The sequence below is a fragment of the Oncorhynchus masou genome, chromosome 19 (assembly GCF_036934945.1).
Source record: "Oncorhynchus masou masou isolate Uvic2021 chromosome 19, UVic_Omas_1.1, whole genome shotgun sequence".
Classification (NCBI taxonomy): Eukaryota; Metazoa; Chordata; class Actinopteri; order Salmoniformes; family Salmonidae; genus Oncorhynchus; species Oncorhynchus masou.
In genome coordinates this window covers 35,778,956-35,802,281 of record NC_088230.1, presented here as the reverse complement: position 1 = coordinate 35,802,281, position 23,326 = coordinate 35,778,956, and the positions used below count along the sequence as shown (strand labels likewise).

The 23,326-nt window shown below is 49.6% G+C and overlaps 1 protein-coding gene across 1 annotated transcript in view; it reads left to right on the top strand.

The window, feature by feature from the left end:
- The window catches only part of LOC135505664 (signal-induced proliferation-associated 1-like protein 1), a 122,178-nt gene that overhangs the window by 81,595 nt on the left and 17,257 nt on the right, over positions 1 to 23,326 (top strand). The gene's annotated exons all lie outside the window — the stretch shown is intronic.

The following is a 23,326-nucleotide window of genomic DNA, read 5'->3' as shown; positions in this document are numbered from 1 at the left end:
CCTGTGTTTCTGTGCATTTCACTGCACCTATCACACTACTATGACTGACCCTGTAAAACAACACCTATCATACTACTATGACTGACCCTGTAAAACAACACCTATCATGCTACTATGACTGACCCTGTAAAACAACACCTATCATACTACTATGACTGACCCTGTAAAACAACACCTATCATACTACTATGACTGACCCTGTAAAACAACACCTATCATACTACTATGACTGACCCTGTAAAACAACACCTATCATACTACTATGACTGACCCTGTAAAACAACACCTATCACACTACTATGACTGACCCTGTAAAACAACACCTATCATACTACTATGACTGACCCTGTAAAACGACACCTATCATACTACTATGACTGACCCTGTAGAACAACACATTTCACTGCACCAATTATTGTATGTCACAATAATACACATTGCATTAATTTTTTGTACATAATATGGTTGGGGAGTTTTCAGATATTCATATCGTCATACTGTCCTTCTCTCATCCCGGGATTTATTGTATTACCGGTTTAGTACACAAAGGGGCGCACCATTTAAAAAATGTAAAATAAATAAATAAATACAATCGGTTACCAGAATGCTAACAAAATTAGCACAATAATAGTGAATTTTCATGGAAGCTGCTAGCTCAATATGATAACGAGCGCAAACTAAAATAAACGAAATGCAAAGACAGGAAATCCAGCTCATAATGTTATACATATATAGGTAGGAGCTACCGAATGTCCTTTTTGGTGCGTTTGGACATTTTACAAGCGAATGTGAACGAGAGACATTGTGCAAATGAACACAGTTTTGACGCATGCTTGTCTGAAAGAAGAACAGTACTGGCTCTGGAGCAGAATGTCTCCACGCAGTGTCTATGTGGAGTCTGGAGTTGCTTGGGAAACAGGCCTTCCTCCTCTGCTCGGAGAAGATGGGAGTGGGGGGGGGGGAGCCGAGAACGGAGAGGAGAAAAAAACTTAATGAAACGATGGCAGTGGCAGCAGTACAGTTAACCCATCCACAGGGCTTTGACTTCTCAAACACGACAGAAACACAACACAGGATGATGCCTCGTCACCTTATGGATGCAGTAACTTCGATACCTACCAAGTTAAACTTAAGGGTCGAGTTCACGCAGAATTCTTCATTTTACAGGGGGGAAAAAAAGTTAAAACGTGTAAGAAATCTCTTGCTGCGTTTTTGTAAACACAGATCTAAAACTCATCTTATTGTAACTTCCTGCTCGGCATCAGACACATTTTGTGCTTCAACTGGGAGGAGAATCGATGAACGGGTGTTGTATCAGCAGACAGCGCTCTGACTGATGTGTAGCTTCTTTCTTCAGCTACTTTTGTCCATGTAGCCAGCCTACTTTTGTCCATGTAGCCAGCCTACGTTTGTCCATGTAGCCAGCCTACGTTTGTCCATGTAGCCAGCCTACGTTTGTCCATGTAGCCAGCCTACGTTTGTCCATGTAGCCAGCCTACTTTTGTCCATGTAGCCAGCCTACGTTTGTCCATGTAGCCAGCCTACGTTTGTCCATGTAGCCAGCCTACGTTTGTCCATGTAGCCAGCCTACGTTTGTCCATGTAGCCAGCCTACTTTTGTCCATGTAGCCAGCCTACGTTTGTCCATGTAGCCAGCCTACGTTTGTCCATGTAGCCAGCCTACTTTTGTCCATGTAGCCAGCCTACTTTTGTCCATGTAGCCAGCCTACGTTTGTCCATGTAGCCAGCCTACGTTTGTCCATGTAGCCAGCCTACGTTTGTCCATGTAGCCAGCCTACTTTTGTCCATGTAGCCAGCCTACGTTTGTCCATGCAGCCAGCCTACTTTTGTCCATGCAGCCAGCCTACGTTTGTCCATGTAGCCAGCCTACGTTTGTCCATGTAGCCAGCCTACTTTTGTCCATGTAGCCAGCCTACTTGTCCATGTAGCCAGCCTCTTTTCTCCATGTAGTAGCCTACTTGTCCATGTAGCCAGCCTACTTTGTCCATGTAGCCAGCCTACTTTTGTCCATGTAGCCCACTTTTGTCCATGTAGCCAGCCTACTTTTGTCCATGTAGCCAGCCTACGTTTGTCCATGTAGCCAGCCTACGTTTGTCCATGCAGCCAGCCTACTGTTGTCCATGTAGCCAGCCTACTGTTGTCCATGTAGCCAGCCTACTGTTGTCCATGTAGCCAGCCTACTGTTGTCCATGTAGCCAGCCTACTTTTGTCCATGTAGCCAGCCTACTTTTGTCCATGTAGCCAGCCTACTTTTGTCCATGTAGCCAGCCTACTTTTGTCCATGTAGCCAGCCTACGTTTGTCCATGCAGCCAGCCTACGTTTGTCCATGCAGCCAGCCTACGTTTGTCCATGCAGCCAGCCTACGTTTGTCCATGTAGCCAGCCTACGTTTGTCCATGTAGCCAGCCTACTGTTGTCCATGTAGCCAGCCTACTGTTGTCCATGTAGCCAGCCTACTGTTGTCCATGTAGCCAGCCTACTTTTGTCCATGTAGCCAGCCTACTTTTGTCCATGTAGCCAGCCTACTTTTGTCCATGTAGCCAGCCTACTTTTGACCATGTAGCCAGCCTACTTTTGACCATGTAGCCAGCCTACTTTTGTCCATGTAGCCAGCCTACTTTTCTCCAATAAAATATAAGATGAACTTTAAGTGAAGTGTTAGGAAATGTAGCTGGCTACATACTTTCCCATGATGAACATGAGAAATGTTATGGGAGTACATGCATAATGGGTCTCGAATGCATAATTTTTTTGCAAAAATTGTAAGCTCATTTACTGCCTGCAAGATAGCATTGCACTTCTATTGTCATCGGATGAAAACGCAGCTGTTTTCTGCCGAATGTGTTGCACTAAATGTATATTCTGTGAAGGGAAACTATAGTTGCATATCTCTGATCTCTCTCTCTATTGAAGAAAACACAAAAAAACACTGTTGAATTTCAATATGAAGAGTGTTAATACACAGCCAGATTCACCTGCTACCCTTTTCTCCTGTTGTGCTATTTCCTAACCAACACGTGACTGGCGCAACAGTCCTGGCGAACTGTGGTAAGCTTCATAAAATGTGAAGAACACGATCTGCTTTATCGCAACGTAAAAAAGTAGATACCTTCAGTCAGATAGTAACTTATACCCTGAAAGTATTCAGACCCCTTGACTTTTTCCACACTTTGTTACGTCACAGACTTGTTCTAAAATTGATTTAAATATTTGTTGTTTGTTCATCAATCTACACACAATAACCCACAATGATAAAGAAAAAGGTGCCTTTTTTTGGCAAACTCCAAGTGGGCTGTCATGTGCATTTTACTGCTGGTACAGGGACCAGGTGGATTCGCAGAGACACAAGACGTATGTTGCAGGGTCGACACAAAATCATGGATTACAAAAAGAAAAACCAGCCATGTCTTGGACACCGACGTCACGCTTCCAGAGAAGCTGAACACCTGTGTGCTGCTGGCCAGTGTGTTTACGGACATATACAATCGCTCCCTATCCCAGTTTGTTGTCCCCACATGCTTCAAGATGACCACCGTTGTTCCTGTTCCCAAGAAAGCAAAGGTAACTGAACTAAATGACTACCGCCCCGTAGCACTCACTTCTGTCATCATGAAGTGCTTTGAGAGACTATTCAAGGGCCTCCCGGGTGGCGCAGTGGTTAAGGGCGCTGTACTGCAGCGCCAGCTGTACCACCAGATACTCTGGGTTTGCGCCCAGGCTCTGTCGTAACTGGCCGCGACCGGGAGGTCCGTGGGGCGACGCACAATTGGCCGAGCGTAGTCCGGGTTAGGGAGGGCTTGGCCGGTAGGGATATCATTGTCTCATCGCGCACTAGCGACTCCTGTGGCGGGCCAGGTGCAGTGCACGCTAACCAAGGTCGCCAGGTGCAGGGTGTCTCCTCCGACACATTGGTGCGTCTGGCTTCCGGGTTGGATGCGCGTTGTGTTAAGAAGCAGTGCGGCTTGGTTGGGTTGTGTATCGGAGGACGCATGACTTTCGACCTTCGTCTCTCCCGAGCCCGTACGGGAGATGTAGCGATGAGACAAGATAGTAGCTACTAACAGTTGGATACCACGAAATTGGGGAGAACAAAGTGGTAAAAATTCAACAACAACAAAAAAGAGACCAGTCAAGGATCACCAACACCTTACCGGTCACCCTAGACTCACTTCAGTTTGCATACCGCCCCAACAGGTCCACAGACGATGCACTCGCCATCACATTGCCCTATCCATCTGGACAAAAGGAATACCTCATGCTGTTCATTGACTACAGCTCAGCATTCAACAAGTTCTACAAGCTCTTCATTAAGCTGGAGGCTCTGGGTCTCAACCCCGCCCTGTGCAATTGGGTCCTGGACTTTCTGACGGGCCGCCCCCAGGTGGTGAAGCTGGGGGCGGCCACTTCGCTGACCCTAAACACTGGGGCCCCACAAGGATGCGTGCTCAGCCCCCTCCTGTACTCCCTGTTCACCCACGACTGCGTGGCCAAGCACGCCTTCAACTCAATCATCAAGTTTGCAAACGACACAACAGTAGTGGGCTTGATTAACAACAACAACGAGACAGCCTACAGGGAGGAGGTGATGGCCCTCGGAGTGGGGTTTCAGGAAAACAACCTCTCACTCAACGTCAACAAAACAAAGGAGATGATTGTGGACTTCAGGAAACAGCAGAGGGAGCACCCCCCTATCCACATCGAAGAAAATGGAAAGTTTTAAGTTCCTTGGCGTACACATCACTGACAAACTGAAATGGTCCACCCACACAGACAGCGTGGTGAAGAACCTCTGGAGGCTGAAGAAATGCAGCTTGTCACCTTAAACCCTCTCTGTGACAGATTCCCCCTAGCCTGGTACACAACACCAGCCTCTGTGACAGATTCCCCCTAGCCTGGTACACAACACCCCTCTCTGATAGAGTCCCCCTAGCCTGGTACACAACACCCCTCTCTGTGATAGAGTCCCCCTAGCCTGGTACACAACACCCCTCTCTCTGATAGAGTCCCCCTAGCCTGGTACACAACACCCCTCTCTGGTAGAGTCCCCCTAGCCTGGTACACAACACCCCTCTCTGGTAGAGTCCCCCTAGCCTGGTACACAACACCCCTCTCTCTGGTAGAGTCCCCCTAGCCTGGTACACAACACCCCTCTCTCTGATAGAGTCCCCCTAGCCTGGTACACAACACCCCTCTCTGATAGAGTCCCCCTAGCCTGGTACACAACACCCCTCTCTGATAGATTCCCCCTAGCCTGGTACACAACACCCCTCTCTGTGATAGATTCCCCCTAGCCTGGTACACAACACCAGTCTCTGTGATAGAGTCCCCCTAGCCTGGTACACAACACCCCTCTCTGATAGAGTCCCCCTAGCCTGGTACACAACACCCATCTCTGATAGAGTCCCCCTAGCCTGGTACACAGCACCAGTCTCTCTGATAGATTCCCCCTAGCCTGGTACACAACACCCCTCTCTGGTAGAGTCCCCCTAGCCTGGTACACAACACCCCTCTCTGATAGAGTCCCCCTAGTGCAACACCCTCTACTCCTCCTCCCATTCCAGCACCGAGAACAAATGGCATTCAGGACCATTTAAAACTGGTAAACTGCAGGTTCTTCCGTTTGTGTGATCAAGACACACACACACACACACACACAAATGGCACACACATTTACACTGGTAAACTGCACTTCACATCAAGACACACACACACACACACACACAGTGGAGTCGGTGAGAGACGTTAAAGAAAGAAGCAGGGAGACTTGATGAGAATTTTTCACTTTCTTTTTTTGTTTTTTTTCTCTTTCCCTCTTTTCACTATTTCAATTCAATGTCTTCATTGGCATGGGAAACATGTTAACATTCCCTAAGCTCTCCCTCTTCTCTCTCTCCCTTTTCTCTCTCTCTTCTCTCTCTCCCTCTTCTCTCTCTCTTCTCTCTCTCCTCTCTCTCTCTCGCATCATTCTCATCTCTCTCTCCCTCTTCTCTCTCTCTCCCTCTTCTCTCTCTCTCCCTCTTCTCTCTCTCTCCCTCTTCTCTCTCTCTCCTCTCTCTCTCTCTCTCTCTCTCCCTCTTCTCTCTCTCCCTCTCTTCTCTCTCTCTCTCTCCCCTCTCTCTCTCTCTCTCTCTCTCCCTCTTCTCTCTCTCTCTCTCTCTCTCTTCTCTCTCTCTCTCCCTCTTCTCTCTCTCTCCCTCTTCTCTCTCCCTCTTCTCTCTCTCTCATCATTCTCATCTTTCTCTCCCTCTTCTCTCTCTCCCTCTTCTCTCTATCTCGTTAAGGGCTGTGCTAATATGGTTTATTGTGAGAATTCCTGGTTCTCTGTGGGGTTCCTGCCTGCTGAACACAAAGCTGTGGTGTGGCATAGGGAAGATGCAATGGCTTGACACACACACACACACACACGCAAGCACACTCATAAAAAACACACGCACACGCATAAAACACACACACACACGCACACACTGCTCTCCAACCAGGTGTAAGACTTTATCAGCTTGCTCCGTTGTTTGGAGGGCGGCCTGACACAGGCTTAGTCTACCTCTACCTCCCGCTCGACCTCCCTCTCGACCTCCCTCTACCCCCTCTACCTCCTTCTCTACCTCTCTCTACCCACTCTACATCCCTCTCTACCTCCCTCTACCCCCTCTACCTCCTTCTCTACCCCCCTCTACCTCCTCCACCTCCTTCTCTACCTCCCTCTACCCCCTCGACCTCCCTCTCTACCTCCCTCTACCCCCTCGACCTCCCTCTCGACCCCGTCGATCTCCCTCTCGACCCCCTCGACCTCCCTCTCTACCCCCTCGATCTCCCTCTCTACCTCCCTCTCTTCTCCCTCTCTACCTCCCTCTCTACCCCCACTCTACCTCCCTCTCTACCCCCTCGACCTCCCTCTCTACCCCCTCGACCTCCCTCTGTACCCCCCACTCTACCCCTCTACTTCCCTCTCTACCTCCCACTCTACCCCCTCTACTTCCCTCTGTACCCCCCACTCTACCCCCTCTCTTCCCTCTACCTCCTCTACTTCCCTCTCTACCTCCCACTCTACCCCCTCTACTTCCCTCTGTACCCCCCACTCTACCCTCTCTACTTCCCTCTCTACCTTCCACTCTACCCCCCACTCTACCCACTCTACTTCCCACTCTACCCCCTCGACCCCCACTCTACCCCCACTACTTCCCTCTGTACCCCCCACTCTACCCCTCTACTTCCCTCTCTACCTCCCACTCTACCCCCTCTACTTCCCTCTCTACCCCCTCTACCCCCCCTCTCTACCCCCCTCTACTTCCCACTCTACCCCCACTCTACCCCCTCTACCTCCCCATCTCCCACCCTCTACCCCCTCTACCCCCCACTTTCCCCTACTACCCACTCTACCCCCTCTACTTCCCTCTCTACCCCCCCCACTCTACCCCCTCTACTTCCCACTCTACCCCCTCTACTTCCCCTCTACCCTCTACCCCCTCTACTTCCCTCTCTACCCCCCTACTTCCCACTCTACCCCCTCTACATCCTTCTCTACTTCCCACTCTACCCCCTCTACTTCCCACTCTACCCCCCCCACTCTACTTCCCCTCTACCCCCTCTATTCCCCCACTCTACCCCCTCTATTCCCCACTCTACTTCCCACTCTACCTCCCCATCTCCCCCTCTACCCCCTCTACTTCCCCCTCTACTTCCCTCTCTACCCCTCTATTTCCCACTCTACCCCCCTCTACCCCCTCTACTTCCCACTCTACCCCCTCTACTTCCCTCTCTACCCCCTCTACTTCCCTCTCTACCCCCTCTACCCATTCCCCCTCTACCCCCACCTACCCCCTCTACCCCCTCTACCCTTCCCCTCTACCCCCCACTTCCCACTCTACCCCCACTCTACCCCCTCTACTTCCCACTCTGCCCCCTCTACTTCCCTCTACCCCCCTCTACTTCCCACTCTACCCCCTCCCCATCTCCCACTCTACCCCCACTCTACCCCCTCTACTTTCCCACTCTACCCTCTACCCCCTCTACCCCCCATCTCCCCACTCTACTTCCCACTCTACCCCCCATCTACTTCCCCCTCTACCCCCCTCTACTTCCCTCTACCTCCCCATCTCCCACTCTACCCCCACTCTACCCCCTCTACTTTCCCTCTACTACCCTCTACCCCCTCTACCTCCCCATCTCCCCCTCTACCCCCCACTCTACCCCCTTTACTTCCCTCTACTTCCCACTCTACCCCCCACTCTACCCCCTCTACTTCCCTCTCTACCCTCTACCCCCTCTACTTCCCTCTCTACCCCCTCTACTTCCCACTCTACCCCCTCTACATCCTTCTCTACTTCCCACTCTACCCCCTCTACTCTACTTCCCCACTCTACCCCCTCTATTCCCCACTCTACCCCCTCTACTTCCCACTCTACCTCCCCATCTCCCACTCTACCCCCTCTACTTTCCCTCTACTACCCTCTACCCCCTCTACCTCCCCATCTCCCCCTCTACCCCCTCTACCCCCTTTACTTCCCTCTACTTCCCACTCTACCCCCCACTCTACCCCCTCTACTTCCCTCTCTACCCCCTCTACATCCTTCTCTACCCCCCACTCTACCCCCTCTACTTCCCACTCTACCCCCTCTATTCCCCACTCTACCCCCTCTATTCCCCACTCTACCCCCTCTATTCCCCACTCTAACCCCCTCTATTCCCCACTCTACCTCCCCATCTCCCACTCTACCCCCTCTACTTCCCCCTCTACTTCCCACTCTACCCCCTCTACTTCCCACTCTACCCCCCACTCTACCTCCCCATCTCCCACTCTACCCCCCACTCTAACCCCACTCTACCCCCTCTACTTTCCCTCTACTTCCCTCTACCCCCTCTACCTCCCTCTCTACCCTCCCTCTCTACCTCCCCTTACCTCCCTCTACCCTCTCTACCCCCTTACCTCCCTCTACCCTCTCTACCTCCCTCTACCTCCCTCTCTACCTCCATCTATCCCCTCACCCAGGCACACAATGGGTACCCCCTGCCCCCCCTCCTCTCTCCCACAAAAACCACTCATGTGACTAAATTCCTACCCCTCCATTTTGTTTTGTTTGGGCTCTCTCTCTCTCTTCTCTCTCTGTGTTGTCCTCTCATTCCTCTTCATTTGCCGTCTGGATCTAACGTAGATATTCATACACTTTTGGAGGAAAATGAAGGTTTGATGATAGGTTGTTTCTTTATGATTGACAGCTAATCGTGTTTAAATCCGGTATTAAAGTCTCAGTTGTTTTGAAGCCTGGAACATGGGAGGCCTGAAGCCCTGAGCCGCTCAACAGGTTGGAGTAACAGTACTGTTGGTGAGTGTTGCTGCTTCTGGTCTGTCTGTCTGTGTGGCTGTCTGTCTGTGTGGCTGGCTGTCTGTGTGGCTGGCTGTCTGTGTGGCTGGCTGTCTGTGTGGCTGGCTGTCTGTGTGGCTGTCTGTCTGTCTGTCTGTCTGTGTGGCTGTCTGTCTGTCTGTCTGTCTGGCTGTCTGTCTGGCTGTCTGTCTGTCTGTGTGGCTGTCTGTCTGTGTGTCTCTGTCTGAGTGGCTGTGTGTCTCTGTCTGTGTGGCTGTGTGTCTCTGTCTGTGTGGCTGTGTGTCTCTGTCTGTCTGGCTGTCTGTCTCTGTCTGTGTGGCTGTCTGTCTGGCTGTCTGTCTGGCTGTCTGTCTGTCTGTGTGGCTGTCTGTCTGTGTGTCTCTGTCTGTGTGGCTGTGTGTCTCTGTCTGGCTGTTTGTCTGTGTGTGTGTGTGTGTGTGTGTGTGTGTGTGTGTGTCTGGCTGTGTGTGTGTGTGTGTGTGGCTGTGTGTGTGTGTGTGTCTGGCTGTGTGTGTGTGTGTGTGTGTGTGTGTCTGGCTGTGTGTGTGTGTGTGTGTGTGTGTGTCTGGCTGTGTGTGTGTGTGTGGCTGGCTGTCTGTGTGTCTCTGTCTGAATGTCTGTGTGTCTCTGTCTGAATGTCTGTGTGTGTGTGTGTGTGTGTGTGTGTGTGGTTAGAACGAGCTCTCCTGTTGTTTTATAGACAGATGGTTGTTAGTTCCAGTAGTAACTGTCAATAAGCCCTGTACTGTTTCACACTCAATTCACACCCTGGAAAAGCTGTTTCCCTCTAATCCAGGGTTCAAACAGCCGTTGATACTTAACACTGAGGTCTCCACGGTTACGTTGTTATAGTTTAGGGGTGTGTTTTCCCAGTCCGTTATGGGAGTGTCCACCGGTTGGCTGCTATGTAGTTTATCACCGGTTCAGTGATGTATTACCTCGTGACTCTCAGGAAGTGTTGTGTTGTGCGACTGGGATTTGATTGGCTTGATGTTTTTAGATATGACATCAGCGTCAGGGTCTATTCTGGAAGGCGTATTGGACCCTGTTCATAGACAAATGTGTATCAAACAGACAGGGAGGCTTTTTATCCAATATATGAGACAGAGTATCTGGTTCAGGTTGTGATGACGTGCACTGCTTTCTGACTCTCTCACTCACTCTCTCACTCTCACACATCCTCTCTCTCTCTCACTCATCCTCTCTCTCCCTCTCACTCATCCTCTCTCTCCCTCTCATCCTCTCTCACTCACATCCTCTCTCTCTCACTCTCTCACTCTCACACATCCTCTCTCTCACTCTCACTCATCCTCTCTCACACATCCTCTCTCACACATCCTCTCTCTCACTCACACACATCCTCTCTCTCACTCACACGCATCCTCTCTCTCACTCACACACATCCTCTCTCTCACTCACACGCATCCTCTCTCTCACTCACACACATCCTCTCTCTCACTCACACACATCCTCTCTCTCACTCACACACATCCTCTCTCACTCACACACATCCTCTCCACACACATCTCTCTCTCACTCACACACATCTCACTCACACACTCTCTCTCTCTCACTCACACACATTCTCTCACTCACACACATTCTCTCACTCACACATCTCTCACTCACACTCTCTCACTCACACATTCTCTCTCTTCTCTCTCTCACACACACATCACACATCCTCTCTCTCTCTCACACATCCTCTCTCTCACACACATCTCACACATCCTCCTCTCTCACACATCCTCTCACTCTCACTCACACATCCTCTCTCTCACTCTCACTCTCACTCATCCTCTCTCTCACTCACATCCTCTCTCTCACTCACACATCCTCTCTCTCCCTCTCACTCATCCTCTCTCTCCCTCTCACTCATCCTCTCTCTCACTCACACATCCTCTCTCTCACTCACACATCCTCTCTCTCACTCACACACATCCTCTCTCTCACTCACACACATCCTCTCTCCCTCTCACACATCCTCTCTCTCACTCACACATCCTCTCTCTCACTCACACGCATCCTCTCTCTCACTCACACTCCTCTCTCTCACTCACACACATCCTCTCTCTCACTCACACACATCCTCTCTCTCACTCACACACATTCTCTCTCTCACTCACACACATTCTCTCTCTCACTCACACATTCTCTCTCTCACTCACACACATTCTCTCTCACTCACACACATTCTCTCTCTCACTCACACACATTCTCTCTCTCTCTCACACACATTCTCTCACTCACACACATTCTCTCACTCACACACACACTCTCTCTCTCACACACACATTCTCTCTCTCACACACACATTCTCTCTCTCACACACACATTCTCTCTCTCTCACACATCCTCTCTCTCTCACACACATCCTCTCTCTCTCACACACATCCTCTCTCTCACACACACACTCCTCTCTCTCACTCTCACACATCCTCTCTCTCACTCACATCCTCTCTCCCTCTCACTCATCCTCTCTCTCACTCACACATCCTCTCTCTCACTCACACATCCTCTCTCTCCCTCTCACTCATCCTCTCTCTCTCTCACACATCCTCTCTCTCTCACACACTCTCTCTCACTCACATCCTCTCTCTCACTCACACACATCCTCTCTCTCACTCACACACATCTCTCTCACTCACACACATCCTCTCTCTCACTCACACACATCCTCTCTCTCACTCACATCATCTCTCTCTCACACACACATCCTCTCTCTCACTCACACACATCCTCTCTCTCACTCACACACATCCTCTCTCTCACTCACACATTCTCTCTCTCTCACTCACACACATTCTCTCTCTCTCACACACATTCTCTCTCTCTCACACATCTCTCTCTCACACACATCTCTCTCTCTCACACACATTCTCTCTCAAACACATCTCTCTCTCACTCACACACATTCCTCACTCACACATCTCTCACTCACACACATTCTCTCTCTCACTCACATCTCTCTCTCACTCTCTCTCTCACATCCTCTCACACACACATTCTCTCTCTCTCTCACACACATCTCTCTCACACACACATCCTCTCTCTCTCACACACATCTCTCTCTCTCTCTCTCACATCCTCTCTCTCTCACTCACACACATCTCTCTCTCTCTCACTCATCCTCTCTCTCACTCACTCTCTCTCTCACACACATTCTCTCTCTCTCTCTCACACATCACACACACACATTCTCTCTCTCTCTCTCTCTCTCTCTCTCTCTCTCTCTCTCTCTCTCACACACATATTCTCTCTCTCTCTCACACACACATCCATTCTCTCTCTCTCTCTCTCTCACACACACACATTCTCTCTCTCTCTCACACACACATCCTCTCTCTCTCTCACACACACCTCTCTCTCTCACTCACACATCTCTCTCTCTCACTCACACACATCTCTCTCTCACACACATCCTCTCACTCACACATTCTCTCTCTCACTCACACACATTCTCTCTCTCAATCACACACATCTCTCTCTCACTCACACATTCTCTCTCTCTCACACACATTCTCTCTCTCACTCACATCTCTCTCACTCACACACATTCTCTCTCACTCACACACATTCTCTCTCACTCACACACATCTCTCTCACTCACATCTCTCTCACTCACACACATTCTCTCTCTCACTCACACACATTCTCTCTCACTCACACACATCTCACTCACTCACACACATTCTCTCTCTCACACACATCCTCTCTCTCTCTCACATCCTCTCACACAGCACTCTCTCTCTCACTCACATCACACACATCTCTCTCTCTCTCACACACACATCCATTCTCTCTCTCACTCTCTCTCTCACTCTCTCACATCCTCTCTCTCACACATCCTCTCTCTCTCACACACACACACATCCTCTCTCTCTCACACATCCTCTCTCTCACTCACATCCTCTCTCTCACTCACATCCTCTCACTCACTCACCCTCTCTCTCTCCCATCCTCTCTCTCACACTCACATCCTCTCTCTCACTCACCCTCTCTCTCTCCCTCTCACTCACATCCTCTCTCTCACTCACATCCTCTCTCTCACTCACATCCTCCCTCTCACTCACCCTCTCTCTCTCTCACTCACATCCTCCCTCTCTCACTCACATCCTCTCTCTCTCATCCTCTCTCTCTCTCACTCACATCCTCCCTCTCTCACTCACATCCTCTCTCTCTCATCCTCTCTCTCTCTCACTCTCATCCTCTCCCTCTCTCACTCACATCCTCCCTCTCTCACTCACATCCTCCCTCTCTCATCCTCTCTCTCTCTCTCACTCTCATCCTCTCTCTCTCTCTCACTCACATCCTCTCCCTCTCTCACTCACATCCTCTCTCTCGCTCACTCACATCCTCTCTCTCTCACACATCTCTCTCTCATCTCTCTCACTCACACACATCTCTCTCACTCACACATCTCTCTCTCTCTTCTCTCTCACACATCTCTCTCTCACTCACACATTCTCTCTCTCACATCCTCTCTCTCTCACTCACATCCTCTCTCTCACTCACTCACATCCTCTCTCTCTCATCACACAGCCTCTCTCTCTCACTCACACACCCTCTCTCTCTCACTCACACATCCTCTCTCTCTCACACACATCCTCTCTCTCTCACTCACATCCTCTCTCTCTCTCTCACTCACACATCCTCTCTCTCTCTTCACACATCCTCTCTCTCTCTTTCACACATCCTCTCTCTCTCTCTCTCTTTCTCTCATCCTCTCTCTGTAACACTGATTGTGGGCAGCAGCAGCGGAAGCTGAGAGATCCCATCAGCCCACACACTGGTTATTTATACCACTGCAATCATAGACCACAGAACTATATGTTCTATCACTCTGTCTCTTTCATCCTCTCATCCAAGAAGGTCAGGAGGGAACAATACATTCTGGCATTACTCTCATCTCTCTCTCTCTCTCTCTCTCTCTCTCTCTCTCTCTCTCTCTCTCTCTCTCTGTCCTCTCTCTCTCTTTCACACATCCTCATCTCTCTCTCTCTCTCACTCTGTCTCTCTGTCTCTCTGTGTCTCTCTCTCTCTCGCTCTCTCTGTCTCTCTCTTCTCTCTCTCTGTGTCTCTCTCTGTGTCTCTCTCACTGATTGTCTCTCTGTGTCTGCAATCTCCACAGAACTATATGTTCTATCACTCTGTCTCTTTCATCCTCTCTCCAAGAAGGTCAGGAGGGAACAATACTTCTGTTACTCTCTCTCTCTCTCTCTCTCTCTCTCTCTCTCTCTCTCTCTCTCTCTCTGTCCCCCTCTCTGTGTCTCTCTCTCTCCCTCCCTCTCTGTCTCTCTGTCTCTTTTATCTCCTCTCTCTCTCTGTGTCTCTCTCTCTCTCTCTCTCTCTGTGTCTCTCTCTCTCTCTGTCTCTCTCTCTCTCCTCTCTCTCTCTCTCTGTCTCTGTCTCTCTCCTCCCTCTGTCTCTCTCCTCCCTCTCTGTCTCTCTCTCTCCTCCCTCTCTGTCTCTCTCCTCCCTCTCTGTCTCTCTCCTCCCTCTCTCTCCTCCCTCTGTCTCTCTCCTCCCTCTCTGTCTCTCTCCCTCGGTCTCTCTCTCTTCTCTCCTTCTCTCCCTCTCTCCCTCGGTCTCTCTCTTCTCTCCTTCTCTCCCTATGTCTCTCTCCTCTCTCTGTCTCTCCCTCCCTCTCTCTCTCTCTCTCTCTCTCTCTCTCTCTCTCTCTCTCTCTCTCTCTCTCTCTCTCTCTCTCTCTCTCTCCTCTGTCTCTTCTGTCTCTCTGTCTGTCTCTCTATCTCTCTGACTCACTGGCTCTCTGTCTCTGTCAATTCAATTCAAGGGCTTTATTGGCATGGGAAACATGTGTTAACATTGCCAAAGCAAGTGGGGTAGATAATATATAAAGTGAATATATAAAGTGAAATAAACAATCAAAATTAACAGTAAACATCACACATACAGAAGTTTCAAAACAATAAAGACATTACAAATGCCATATTTTATATATATATATATATATACAGTGTTTTAACAATGTACAAATGGTTAAGGTATACAAGGGAAAATAAATTAGCATAAATATGGGTTGTATTTACAATGGTGTTTGTTCTTCACTGGTTGCCCTTTTCTCGTGGCAACAGGTCACAAATCCTGCTGCTGTGATGTCACACTGTGGTATTTCACCCAGTAGATATGGGAGTTTATCAAAATTGGATTTGTTTTCAAATTCTTTGTGGATCTGTGTAATCTGAGGGAAATATGTCTCTCTAATATGGTCATACATTGGGCAGGAGGTTAGGAAGTGCAGCTCAGTTTTCACCTCATTTTGTGGGCAGTGAGCACATAGACTGTCTTCTCTTGAGAGCCATGTCTGTCTACGGTGGCCTTTCTCAATAGCAAGGCTATGCCCACTGAGTCTGTACATAGTCAAAGCTTTCCTTAATTTTGGGTCAGTCACAGTGGTCAGTTATTCTGCCACTGTGTACTCTCTGTTTAGGGCCAAATAGCATTCTAGTTTGCTCTGTTTTTTTTGTAAATTATTTCCAATGTGTCAAGTAATTATCTTTTTGTTTTCTCAAGATTTGGTTGGGTCTAAATGTGATGATGTCCTGGGGCTCTGTAGGGTGTGTTTGTGTTTGTGAACAGAGCCCCAGGACCAGCTTGCTTAGGGGACTCTTACATTTACATTTACATTTAAGTCATTTAGCAGACGCTCTTATCCAGACTCTTCTCCAGGTTCATCTCTCTGTAGTTGATGGCTTTGTTATGGAAGGTTTGGGAATCGCTTCCTTTTAGGTGGTTGTAGAATTTAACAGCTCTTTTCTGGATTTTGATAATTAGTGGGTATCGGCCTAATTCTGCTCTGCAAGCATTATTTGGTGTTCTATGTTGTACACGGAGGATATTTTTGCAGAATTCTGTGTGCAGAGTCTCAATTTGGTGTTTGTCCCATTTTGTGAAGTCTTGGTTGGTGAGCAGACCCCAGACCTCACAACCATAAAGGGCAATGGGTTCTATGACTGATTCAAGTATTTTTAGCCAAATCCTAATTGGTATGTTGAAATTTATGTTCCTTTTGATGGCATAGAAGACCCTTCTTGCCTTGTCTCTCTCTGGCTCTCTGTCTCTCTCTGTCTCTGTCTCTGTCTCTCTCTGGCTCTCTGTCTCTGTCTCTCTCTCTGGCTCTCTCTCTCTGGCTCTCTCTCTGGCTCTCTGTCTCTCTCTGGCTCTCTGTCTCTCTCTGGCTCTCTGTCTCTCTCTGGCTCTCTGTCTCTCTCTGGCTCTCTGTCTCTCTCTGGCTCTCTGTCTCTCTCTGGCTCTCTGTTTCTGTCTCTCTCTGGCTCTCTGTTTCTGTTTCTCTCTGGCTCTCTGTTTCTGTCTCTCTCTGGCTCTCTGTCTCTGTCTCTCTCTGGCTCTCTGTCTCTCTCTGGCTCTCTCTGTCTCTCTGGCTCTCTCTGTCTCTCTGTCTCTCTCTGGCTCTCTGGCTCTCTCTGGCTCTCTCTGGCTCTCTGTCTCTCTCTGGCTCTCTCTCTGGCTCTCTCTGGCTCTCTCTGGCTATCTGGCTCTCTCTCTGGCTCTCTGGCTCTCTCTGGCTCTCTCTGGCTCTCTCTGTCTCTCTCTGGCTCTCTCTGGCTCTCTCTGGCTCTCTCTGGCTCTCTCTCTCTCTGGCTCTGCCCCTCTCTCTCTCTGTCTCTGTCTCTCTCTGGCTCTGCCTCTCTCTCTCTCTGTCTCTCTCTGGATCTCTGTCTCTCTCTGGCTCTCTGGATCTCTGTCTCTCTCTGGCTCTCTGGCTCTGTCTCTCTCTGGCTCTCTGGCTCTGTCTCTCTCTGGCTCTCTGGCTCTCTCTGTCTCTCTCTGGCTCTCTGTTTTTGTCTCTCTCTGGCTCTCTCTCTGGCTCTCTCTGGCTCTCTGTCTCTGTCTCTCTCTGGCTCTCTGTCTCTGTCTCTCTCTGGCTCTCTGTCTCTCTCTGGCTCTCTGTCTCTGTCTCTCTCTGGCTCTCTGTCTCTGTCTCTCTCTGGCTCTCTGTCTCTGTCTCTCTCTGGCTCTCTGGCTCTCTGTCTCTCTCTGGCTCTCTCTGGCTCTCTGGCTCTCTCTGGCTCTCTGGCTCTCTCTGGCTCTCTGTCTCTCTCTGGCTCTCTGTCTCTGTCTCTCTCTGGCTCTCTGTCTCTGCCTTTCTGTCTCTGTCTCTCTGACTCACTGGCTCTCTGTCTCTGCCTTTCTCTCTGTCTCTCTCTCTGACTCACTGGCTCTCTGTCTCTGCCTTTCTCTCTGTCTCTGTCTCTCTGACTCACTGGCTCTCTGTCTCTGCCTTTCTCTCTGTCTCTGTCTCTCTGACTCACTGGCTCTCTGTCTCTGCCTTTCTCTGTCTCTCTCTCCCTCTGACACACTGGCCTGGCCTGCAGAACGAGCAATGCTAAGTGTTTCCCACAGCATGTACGTGATATTTTCACAGAGATATAGGTATGTTGTGTTCTCCATAGGTTAACCTATTGTTTTTTTATAAATGCAAGTGCTAAGTAGGTCATTTTTTCCCTTCTATAGTCATTGGCGTCATCGGGAGGTTCGGTCGTGATTTGAGACTGTATTTCCTAGAATAGGACGTGTTGTTTTTCAACGTCAAAACGTATAGACTCAGTGGTGGCTCAAAAAGGGCAGAGGGTCTGTCTGTGATCCTCTTCCGTCTTGACTTCTCAGTCGACCCGACAGGTCCTACAGGACCGACAGGACCTAGTTTTGTGGCACCTGGACCACTGCCCAGTTGTGTGGTCATGTGAAGAACAAACATAGAAACATTGCAGTTGGGTCCAGAACAGAGCAGCATGTTGCACTTAGATGAACACACCAGAGATTTTTATCCCCAAAAATATGTATTATTTAATGTTGAAACTTAAAGGGGTCTTAAAGTTAATAATCAAATAGCAAAATGATTGTTGGTATGACCTTGGCATGAACGTTTAATTTATTTTTTCACTCTTGGACTGCTGGCCTACGGCTCTGTTGTGTGGTCGGTCATGTGACCCGCAAATAAGAACATAGGTACATTTCAGAGGGTCCAGAACAGAGCAGCACTTAGATGAACACGGAGGGAAGGCGCCTCAGTAACATTCATGTCAGTCTCTCCTGGCTCAGAGTTGAGGAGAGATTGACTGCATCACTATTGTGGTCATTGTGCGAGGTGTTAAAGGTACCGAACTGTCTGTTCAAGCAGTTGGTAACACAGTTCAGGCACTCATCTATACAACACAAGACATGCAACCAGAGGTCTCTTCACAGCTCAGACACTCATCTATACAACACAAGACATGCAACCAGAGGTCTCTTCACCATTCAGACACTCATCTGTACAACACAAGACATGCAACCAGAGGTCTCTTCACAGCTCAGACTCTCATCGGTACAACACAAGACATGCAACCAGAGGTCTCTTCACAGTTCAGACACTCATCAGTACAACACAAGACATGCAACCAGAGGTCTCTTCACGGTTCAGACACTCATCAGTACAACACAAGACATGCAACCAGAGGTCTCTTCACAGCTCAGACACTCATCTGTACAACACAAGACATGCAACCAGAGGTCTCTTCACGGTTCAGACACTCATCAGGTACAACACAAGACATGCAACCAGAGGTCTCTTCACGGTTCAGACACTCATCTGTACAACACAAGACATGCAACCAGAGGTCTCTTCACCATTCAGATACTCATCTGTACAACACAAGACATGCAACCAGAGGTCTCTTCACCGTCTTCCACGTTCCAGAACAGTATTAAATATCGCCATGACGACATGAAACTCTCTGCCACCCCCAGGTAACGCGAACTAAAAATAAATCCATATTTTAAAAAGCAGATACAAGAACACCTTACTGGCACAAAGGGGAAGTGAAGACACAGACATTTCTTGGAACCAATAGAATGTTCTATATATACACACCGCTCAAAAAATAAAGGGAACACTTAAACAACACAATGTAACTTCAAGTCAATCACAACTTCTGTGAAATCAAACTGCCCACTTAGGAAGCAACACTGATTGACAATAAATTTCACATGCTGTTGTGCAAATGGAATAGACAACAGGTGGAAATTATAGGCAATTAGCAAGACACCCCCATTAAAGGAGTGGTTCTGCAGGTGGTGACTACAGACCACTTCTCAGTTCCTATGCTTCCTGGCTGATGTTTAGGTCACTTTTGAATGCTGGCGGTGCTTTCACTCTAGTGGTAGCATGAGATGGAGTCTACAACCCACACAAGTCCAGGATGGCACATCAATGCGAGCTTTGGCAAGAAGGTTTGCTGTGTCTGTCAGCGTGGTAGTGTCCAGAGCATGGAGGCGCTACCAGGAGACAGGCCAGTACATCAGGAGACGTGGAGGAGGGCAACAACCCAACAGAAAGATCGCTACCCCCGCCTTTGTGCAAGGAGGAGCAGGAGGAGCACTGCCAGAGCCCTGCAAAATGACCTCCAGCAGGCCACAAATGTGCATGTGTCTGCTCAGACTCCATGAGGGTGGTATGAGGGCCCGACGTCCACAGGTGGGGGTTGTGCTTACAGCCCAACACCGTACAGAACGTTTGGCATTTGCTAAAGTACACCAAGATTGGCAAATTCGCCACTGGCGCCCTGTGCTCTTCACAGATGAAAGCAGGTTCAAACTGAGCACATGTGACAGTCTGGAGACGCCGTGGAGAACGTTCTGCTGCCTGCAACATCCCCCAGCATGACCAGTTTGGCGGTGGGTCAGTCATGGTGTGGGGTGGTATTTCTTTGGGGGGGCCGCACAGCCCTCCATGTGCTCGCCAGAGGTAGCCTGACTGCCATTAGGTACCGAGATGAGATCCTCAGACCCCTTGTGAGACCATATGCTGGTGCGGTTGGCCCTGGGTTCCTCCTAATGCAAGACAATGCTAGACCTCATGTGGCTGGAGTGTGTCAGCAGTTCCTGCAAGAGGAAGGCATTGATGCTATGGACTGGCCCGCCCGTTCCCCAGACCTGAATCCAGTTGAGCACATCTGGGACATCATGTCTCGCTCCATCCACCAACGCCACGTTGCACCATAGACTGTCCAGGAGTTGGCGGATGCTTTAGTCCAGGTCTGGGAGGAGATCCCTCAGGAGACCATCCGCCACCTCATCAGGAGCATGCCCAGGCGTTGTAGGGAGGTCATACAGGCACGTGGAGGCCACACACACTACTGAGCCTCATTTTGACTTGTTTTAAGGACATTACATCAAAGTTGGATCAGCCTGTAATGTGGTTTTCCACTTTCATTTTGAGTGTGACTCCAAATCCAGACCTCCATGGGTTGATAAATTTGATTTCCATTGATAATTTTTGTGCGATTTTGTTGTCAGCACATTCAACTATGTAAAGAAAAAAGTATTTAATAAGAATATTTCATTCATTCAGATCTAGGATGTGTTATTTTAGTGTTCCCTTTATTTTTTTGGAGCAGTGTATATATTGTATTGTAATTTGCATTTACATTTTACATTTACATTTAAGTCATTTGGCAGACGCTCTTATCCAGAGCGACTTACAAATTGGTGAATTCACCTTATGACATCCAGTGGAACAGCCACCTTACAATAGTGCATCTAAATCATTTAAGGGGGGGAGAAGGATTACTTTATCCTATCCTAGGTATTCCTTAAAGAGGTGGGGTTTCAGGTGTCTCCGGAAGGTGGTGATTGACTCCGCTGTCCTGGCGTCGTGAGGGAGTTTGTTCCACCATAGGGGGGCTGAGCGGGAACTGTACTTCCTCAGTGGTAGGGAGGCGAGCAGGCCAGAGGTGGATGAACGCAGTGCCCTTGTTTGGGTGTAGGGCCTGATCAGAGCCTGGAGGTACTGCGGTGCCGTTCCCCTCACAGTTCCCCTCCGTAGGCAAGCACCATGGTCTTGTAGCGGATGCGAGCTTCAACTGGAAGCCAGTGGAGAGAGCGGAGGAGCGGGGTGACGTGAGAGAACTTGGGAAGGTTGAACACCAGACGGGCTGCGGCGTTCTGGATGAGTTGTAGGGGTTTAATGGCACAGGCAGGGAGCCCAGCCAACAGCGAGTTGCAGTAATCCAGACGGGAGATGACAAGTGCCTGGATTAGGACCTGCGCCGCTTCCTGTGTGAGGCAGGGTCATACTCTGCGGATGTTGTAGAGCATGAACCTACAGGAACGGGCCACCGCCTTGATGTTAGTTGAGAACGACAGGGTGTTGTCCAGGATCACGCCAAGGTTCTTAGCGCTCTGGGAGGAGGACACAATGGAGTTGTCAACCGTGATGGCGAGATCATGGAACGGGCAGTCCTTCCCCGGGAGGAAGAGCAGTTCCGTCTTGCCGAGGTTCAGCTTGTGGTGATCCGTCATCCACACTGATATGTCTGCCAGACATGCAGAGATGCGATTCGCCACCTGGTCATCAGAAGGGGGAAAGGAGAAGATTAATTGTGTGTCGTCTGCATAGCAATGATAGGAGAGACCATGTGAGGTTATGACAGAGCCAAGTGACTTGGTGTATAGCGAGAATAGGAAAGGCCTAAAACAGAGCCCTGGGGGACACCAGTGGTGAGAGCGCGTGGCGAGGAGACAGATTCTCGCCACGCCACCTGGTAGGAGCGACCTGTCAGGTAGGACGCAATCCAAGCGTGGGCCGCGCCGGAGATGCCCAACTCGGAGAGGGTGGAGAGGAGGATCTGATGGTTCACAGTATCGAAGGCAGCCGATAGGTCTAGAAGGATGAGAGCAGAGGAGAGAGAGTTAGCTTTAGCAGTGCGGAGCGCCTCCGTGATACAGAGAAGAGCAGTCTCAGTTGAATGACTAGTCTTGAAACCTGACTGATTTGGATCAAGAAGGTCATTCTGAGAGAGATAGCGGGAGAGCTGGCCAAGGATGGCACGTTCAAGAGTTTTGGAGAGAAAAGAAAGAAGGGATACTGGTCTGTAGTTGTTGACATCGGAGGGATCGAGTGTAGGTTTTTTCAGAAGGGGTGCAACTCTCGCTCTCTTGAAGACGGAAGGGACGTAGCCAGCGGTCAGGGATGAGTTGATGAGCGAGGTGAGGTAAGGGAGAAGGTCTCCGGAAATGGTCTGGAGAAGAGAGGAGGGATAGGGTCAAGCGGGCAGGTTGTTGGGCGGCCGGCCGTCACAAGAAGCGAGATTTCATCTGGAGAGAGAGGGGAGAAAGAGGTCAGAGCACAGGGTAGGGCAGTGTGAGCAGAACCAGCGGTGTCGTTTGACTTAGCAAACGAGGATCGGATGTCGTCGACCTTCTTTTCAAAATGGTTGACGAAGTCATCTGCAGAGAGGGAGGAGGGGGAGGAGGATTCAGGAGGGAGGAGAAGGTGGCAAAGAGCTTCCTAGGGTTAGAGGCAGATGCTTGGAATTTAGAGTGGTAGAAAGTGGCTTTAGCAGCAGAGACAGAGGAGGAAAATGTAGAGAGGAGGGAGTGAAAGGATGCCAGGTCCGCAGGGAGGCGAGTTTTCCTCCATTTCCGCTCGGCTGCCCGGAGCACTGTTCTGTGAGCTCGCAATGAGTCGTTGAGCCACGGAGCGGCAGGGGAGGACCGAGCCGGCCTGGAGGATAGGGGACATAGAGAGTCAAAGGATGCAGAAAGGGAAGAGAGGAGGGTTGAGGAGGCAGAATCAGGAGATAGGTTGGAGAAGGTTTGAGCAGAGGGAAGAGATGATAGGATGGAAGAGGAGAGAGTAGCGGGGGAGAGAGAGCGAAGGTTGGGACGGCGCGATACCATCCGAGTAGGGGCAGTGTGGGAAGTGTTGGATGCACTGTACCAAGTAACAACATGAATTGTTACATGAGGCAGAAGTCATGCAGTGTGACCAATTCATGTCACTTCTACAGTGCATATTATTAGACCTAGACATTGTGTGTGTGTGTACTGATATGTCGGCTCTGAAACAAGTAAAAGTTTTTAAAAAGTATTTCAGTCCTGGATTAATCATGTTCTGTACTGTGGCATGTTCGGTACTGTGGCATGTTCTGTACTGTGGCATGTTCTGTACTGTGGCAT